The sequence below is a fragment of the Dioscorea cayenensis genome, chromosome 20, assembly GCF_009730915.1.
Source record: "Dioscorea cayenensis subsp. rotundata cultivar TDr96_F1 chromosome 20, TDr96_F1_v2_PseudoChromosome.rev07_lg8_w22 25.fasta, whole genome shotgun sequence".
In the NCBI taxonomy this organism is placed as follows: Eukaryota; Viridiplantae; Streptophyta; class Magnoliopsida; order Dioscoreales; family Dioscoreaceae; genus Dioscorea; species Dioscorea cayenensis.
Genome location: NC_052490.1, coordinates 23,426,134 through 23,431,817, shown reverse-complemented (window position 1 = coordinate 23,431,817; position 5,684 = coordinate 23,426,134). Strand labels below are relative to the sequence as shown.

The window sequence follows — 5,684 nt, the reverse complement described above, 5'->3', positions numbered from 1 at the left end:
AATCCGTGTTGCGGGCACTTTCTCAGGAGCTCCTTGAACCTTTCCCATGTCTCGAATAGAGACTCCAATTCCAAATAAACAAAGGATGAGATCTCGTTCCTAAGCTTTGTTGATTTTCCGGGAGGGAAATAACGGGCCAGAAAAGCTTCTACTATCTCCTCCCACGTGGTAATTGACGCTCTAGGTAATGAGTGTAGCCACTACTTCACTCTCCCCTTTAGGGAAAATGGGAAGGCTCGCAACTTGATTGCATCATCCGTCACCCGTTTATCTTTAGCATATCACACACCTCAAGAAAGCTCTCTATGTGACTGTTTGGATCTTCATCGGCAAAACCATTAAATTGTGCGGATTGCTGCAACATATGGATGAATGCAGGCTTCAGTTTGAAGTTCTAAGCTGTAATCGGGGGACGCACAATAATCGACTGTGTCGCCAACACTGAAGGTCTGCCATAATCAGATAATATTCGCTATTGTTCATTCTATTCTGCCATGTTTTCAGATTCTTCCACTTCCAAATCAGCTAAATTAGACTGTTCTTGCACAGGCTCTTTCCCTTTTCTTCTAAGTGTACGTTCAAGCTCAGGATCTCCATCAATCAATATTGAGGGATTCCCTTGGGTCAGAACCTGGAGCTGCACCCGAAAAGAAAGAAAAAAAATCAGAATGATGATAGAATAAGAAGATATAAAATAGAATGTATGGTGAAACAGCTAAGAAAACAAAGTGCAAAGTATCTCTAAATGCCTACTCCGCAGAAACGGCGCCAAAAACTTGACAAGGTTCCCTTGCGTATATCCCACAAGTGCACGGGTTTGCCAAAGTAATAATCCCGAATAAGCGGGTATCGAATTCACAAGGAGTAGGGAATAAAAATACTTAGTCCGCTTCTTAGATATGTGAAAGATCAGTAGTGATAAGTGTGACAATGATTCAATTCTCAAAAGTAAAAACAACAAGTAAGAGAGCACGGGTAAAGAAGGAGGTAAGGCAATCGATAAAGATGGGGTACTCGGATAATGCTCCACCTAGGACAATCCTTCAAGTGCAAGAACCCTCTATTATGCTTCCTAACCAATGCAATGGTGAGTCATGGAAATTCTTAAATACATAGTCCCAAATCTAAGGTCAACTATGCCTAACTCTATACATGTCCCGGAGGAGAGATTAGATAACCTCTCAACCTAGCACTCGAATAGAGTTCCAATAAGCTCAAGGGATTCCAAGTGATAAATCTCTTCCTAATTATAGGCCTAACCCTTTGGTCCAGGTGAAAGGTCCCTAACCATGATTAAGCCCTAGATACTAAGATCTCCTTAATGCTTAAGTCCGTTGTACGCTTAACTAAGCCCCAGCGGAGGATCATCCCTTAGACCATTCACTCTATTATGGCCGCAAAGAACTCAAGGAATGGAGGTAGAATCTATCACATCGGAGATGAAAGGGGACGCTCCTGTACCTCTCTACTCACCCTCTCCACCCTCTCCAACCTAGCTTTGTCTAACGCTCGTGGTGTGTCACTCACTCACAAGGTTACCAACAAGAACTCTCAACCCTAGTGTCACTCTAGGGGAAATGTTCATACAATTAAGCATTCAAGTGTGGAACTCACAACAAACATCAATTAATTAAAAGCATAATAAAGAGATTCAATGAAACAAGTACATCCTAAGGTTCAAAAATACCCAAGTACGCACTAGGTGTTTAGATTTCCATGGAGCTAAGTACAATCAAAGAAATAGAATGTAAAAGCAATAAATCCATAGAGAAACCCCTCGATAGTCATGTCGATGGTCTTGTGGAAAGTCTTCTACTCGTCATCCAATGATTCCCTTGTCCGGTATAGGATACGCCTCGATGGAAGCTCCCCTACCAACCTTCTTCCAAAGGAATGACGATGTCGGAGCCGTAGAACCTCTACAAAACCCTAGCGAATACCTCTCAAAACCCTAGCTGAAACCCTCTCTCAAGTTGGGGAAAAGATGGGGAAAAGAATTCTGAAATTGATGTTAAATCGGCTTTAAATAGGGCTGGAATCAGGAATCCACACGCCCCTGTGGGTGCACTTGTGGAATTTCCGCACGGGCATGGGTAATTTCCACACGCCCGTGTGGATTCTCTGGAATTGTGATTTTCAGCCGGCTGTGAACAGTACTGCTACAGTACTTTTGCTATGTTTCTCTACTGAAGTACCTGGCCTAAAATACTTCCCGAATCCATACTTTCTTCGAGGTGACGCAAACAGGCACACGTTCACGTCGTGGATCACTTTGCTTCTTTAATGACGGACAAGTTAGTAGAGATCTTGTTCTATGTGCATAAGTCGGAATGCCTGAGTGTGACTGCCCTTGTGCGCCTCCAAATGGTTGTGCTAACTCAAATACGAGGAGGTTGGTACACACTCTAGCATCTCACACCCGACCTATGTCTTCGCGTTTAAACCTTAGCAAGGTTTCCTCCAAAATCGGTGCATTATGATCCACATTGGTTTCTTTCCTTCATACTCGGCCTCACAACCCTACCTGCATAAAAGTAACATAAAAACACACATATTAGTGTAAAAACCCGAGAAAAGTAATGCTCAACATAAGGAAAGAACGCTTCGCATTCATATCACAGAAGCACTTATCAGGGATGCAGCGGGGGATTCTGCAACAACGGTGATAGAGACCTCAGGGTGCCCAAGTACCTTTTTAGGAGCCTATGATCTTATTGAGAGGCTTAAGAGCACTGTGAATGTATTATGGTCTGAGATCATCAAGATTCGGGTGATATAGTCACCACAGTATATTGAGATGGTAGCCAGTTTCGATGTGTTACATCAGTTACTGATTGTTAGAACTTCGGCCCCTCCAGCTATCACAATCACCACCTCCACTAGCACCCTTTGATCTACCACCAGCATCAGCAGCGGAGCAGAGACCTGATGACACTAACACTTGATTTTGCTTTTCATTTCTTTTCTTTTGTATTTTATTTCGGACTTGTATACTCAGAAAGTACTTTCCTTCTGATGAGTGCTTGTGTGATAAGAAGACGAAGTGTTCTTTCCTGATGATGAGCATTACTTTCCTCTGGTTTAATGCTAATATGTGTGCATTTATCTTACTTTCATGCATATAGGGTAGTGAAGCCAAAGGTTAGAGAAAGAAGCCAATGTAGATCGTAAATGCACTATTTGGAGGAAATCTTGAGAATGTTCAAACGCGAAGACATAAGTTGAGTTTGAAATGCGGGAATGTTTGCCAACCTCCTCGTATTTAAGTTAGCATAACGATTTGGAAGGGCACAGGGGCAGTCACATTCAAGCATTATCGGCTTGTGCATGTATAGCAAGATCTCCGACAACATGTCCGTTATTGAAGTAGCAAAGCGATCTACAACATAAACGTGTGGTCGTTTACATTACCTCGATGAAAGCATGGATTCGGGAGTGTTTCGGGCCGGCATTACAGTAGGGCACTATGGCAAACACTGCAGCACAACACTATAGTAAGTACTGTTTACAGCCGGCTGAAGAAGGATGAAAACAGGGAATCCACAAAGGCGTGCATAAATTCCACACAGCCATGCGAAAAATCCACATGGGCTACCATATGGGCATGTTGAATCCCAATTCCAGCCCTATTTAAAGCCGATTTCAGCCCCGATTTCAGAATTCTTTTTCTCCAACTTTTTCCTAACTTGAGAGAGGGTTGCAGCTAGGGTTTAGAGAGGTATTGGCTAGGAATTTCGAGAGGTTCTACGGCTCTGACATCACGCTCCATTAGGAAGAAGGTTGGTAGGAGAGCTTTCGTCGGCACCGATCCGCATAGGTGTATCCTAGGCCGGACAAAGGGACCCTTGGACGAGTAGAGGACTCTCCACAAGACCATCACAACGACTATCGAGGGGGTTTTCTATGGATTCTTGCTTTTAAATTTGATTTCATTGATTGTAATTAGCTCCATGGAAAGCTAAACCCCCTAGTGGGTACTTGGGCATTTGTAAACCCTAGGATGAATTCGTTTCATTGAATCTCTTTATTATGCTTTCAATTAATTGAAGTTTTATTTAAGTTCCAATCATGAATGTTTGATTGTATGAATACTCCCTTAGAGTGAGAATAGGGTTAAGAGTTCTTGTTGGTAACCCTTGTGAGTGAGTGACACACCACGAGATCTAGGCAAAGATAGATTAGAAAGAGTTGAGAGGGTGAGTCAAGAAGTAGCGGAGTGTCCCGTTTCCCCTCTAGTGTGATTTATTCTACCTCCATTTCTTCAGGTTCTGTGTGGTCATAGTAGTGTGAATGGGCTAAAGTTTGACCTTCCACTGGGGCTTAGTTGTGGGTGTAACAGAGTGAAGCGTTGAAGTGATTTTAGCACCTAGGGCTTAATTGTGGCTAGGGACCTTCCACCTGGACCAAAGGGTTAGGTCTACATCTAGAAAGGGGATTTATCACTTGGAATCCCTAGAACATATTGCAATTCTATACGAGTGTGAGGTTGAGAGGTTATTCAATTTCTCCTCCGGGACATGTATAGACATAGGCATGGTTGACCTTAGATTTGTGACCATGTATTTAAGGATCTCCATGACTCATTATTGCATTAGTTAGGAAGTATAATAGAGGGTTCTTGCACATGAAATGATTATCCTAGGCGGAGGAATATCCAGGTACCCCAATTATATCGTTTGCCTTACCTTGTCCTTTACTTGAGCTCTCTTTCTTGTTCTTTTATTTTGTTATTTCACATCTTGTCACACATATAACTATTCATCTTTCACTTAGTTAAGAAACAATTCAAGTGTTTTTATTCACTAATATAGCTGATTTTGAAGTAGAAAAATCTGAAAACATGGCAGAACAGAATGAGCAACAGCGGACATTATCCTATTATGCCAGACCTTTAATATTGGGGACAGAATCTAGTATTGTGCATCCCCCGATTACAGCTCAGTACTTTAAGCTAAAGCTGGCATTCATCCACATGTTGCAGCAATCCACACAGTTCAATGGTTTGGCCGATGAGGATCCAAACAGTCATATAGAGAACATTCTCAAAGTGTGTGATATGCTTAAGATAAACAGGATGACAGATGATGCCATCAAGTTGAGAGCCTTCCCATTTTCCTCAAAGGAGAGAGTGAAGCAGTGGCTACTCTCATTACCTAGAGCATTGATTACCACATAGGAGGAGATGGTAGAAGCTTTTCTAGCCTGTTATTTTCCTACCGGAAAATCTGCAAAGCTTAGGAATAAGATCTAGTCCTTTGTACAGTCAGAATTGGAGTCTCTATTTTTAATGTGGGAAAGGTTCAAGGAGCTCCTAAGAAAGTGCCCACAACACGGATTCCCAGAGTGGATGGTTATTCAGACCTTTTACAATGGATTGAATCCGAGTACAAGGTAACTCTTGGATGCAGCAGCAGGAGGTACCTTAGGTAGCAAAACCCCCGGTGAGGCCCATCAACTTATTGAAGAAATGGGGTTAAATAGCGACAATGGAAGTCTAGGGAAAAGAAAAAGGTGGCCAGGCTCCATGAGATAGATGCAGTAACTTTATTGGCGGCTCAAGTGGAATCATTGAGTAAGAAGTTAGATCTTCTATCTTTGAATAGAGTTATGGTCTTGACTACTCACACCGGGTGTGGTGGAGGACATGCTCCCTCCAATTGCCCGATTTGTATTGGTGATGCATC

The 5,684-nt window shown here is 42.5% G+C and overlaps 2 non-coding genes across 2 annotated transcripts; one reads left to right on the top strand and one right to left on the bottom strand.

Annotated features, from left to right (window-relative positions):
- Positions 1-107, top strand: LOC120252279. Its single transcript, XR_005533822.1, has one exon. It is a non-coding gene; the product is annotated as a small nucleolar RNA R71 (small nucleolar RNA).
- A 5,123-nt stretch (positions 108-5,230) lies between these two features.
- Positions 5,231-5,337, bottom strand: LOC120252410. The gene has a single exon (XR_005533941.1). It is a non-coding gene; the product is annotated as a small nucleolar RNA R71 (small nucleolar RNA).
- Between the last annotated feature and the right edge of the window lie 347 nt (positions 5,338-5,684).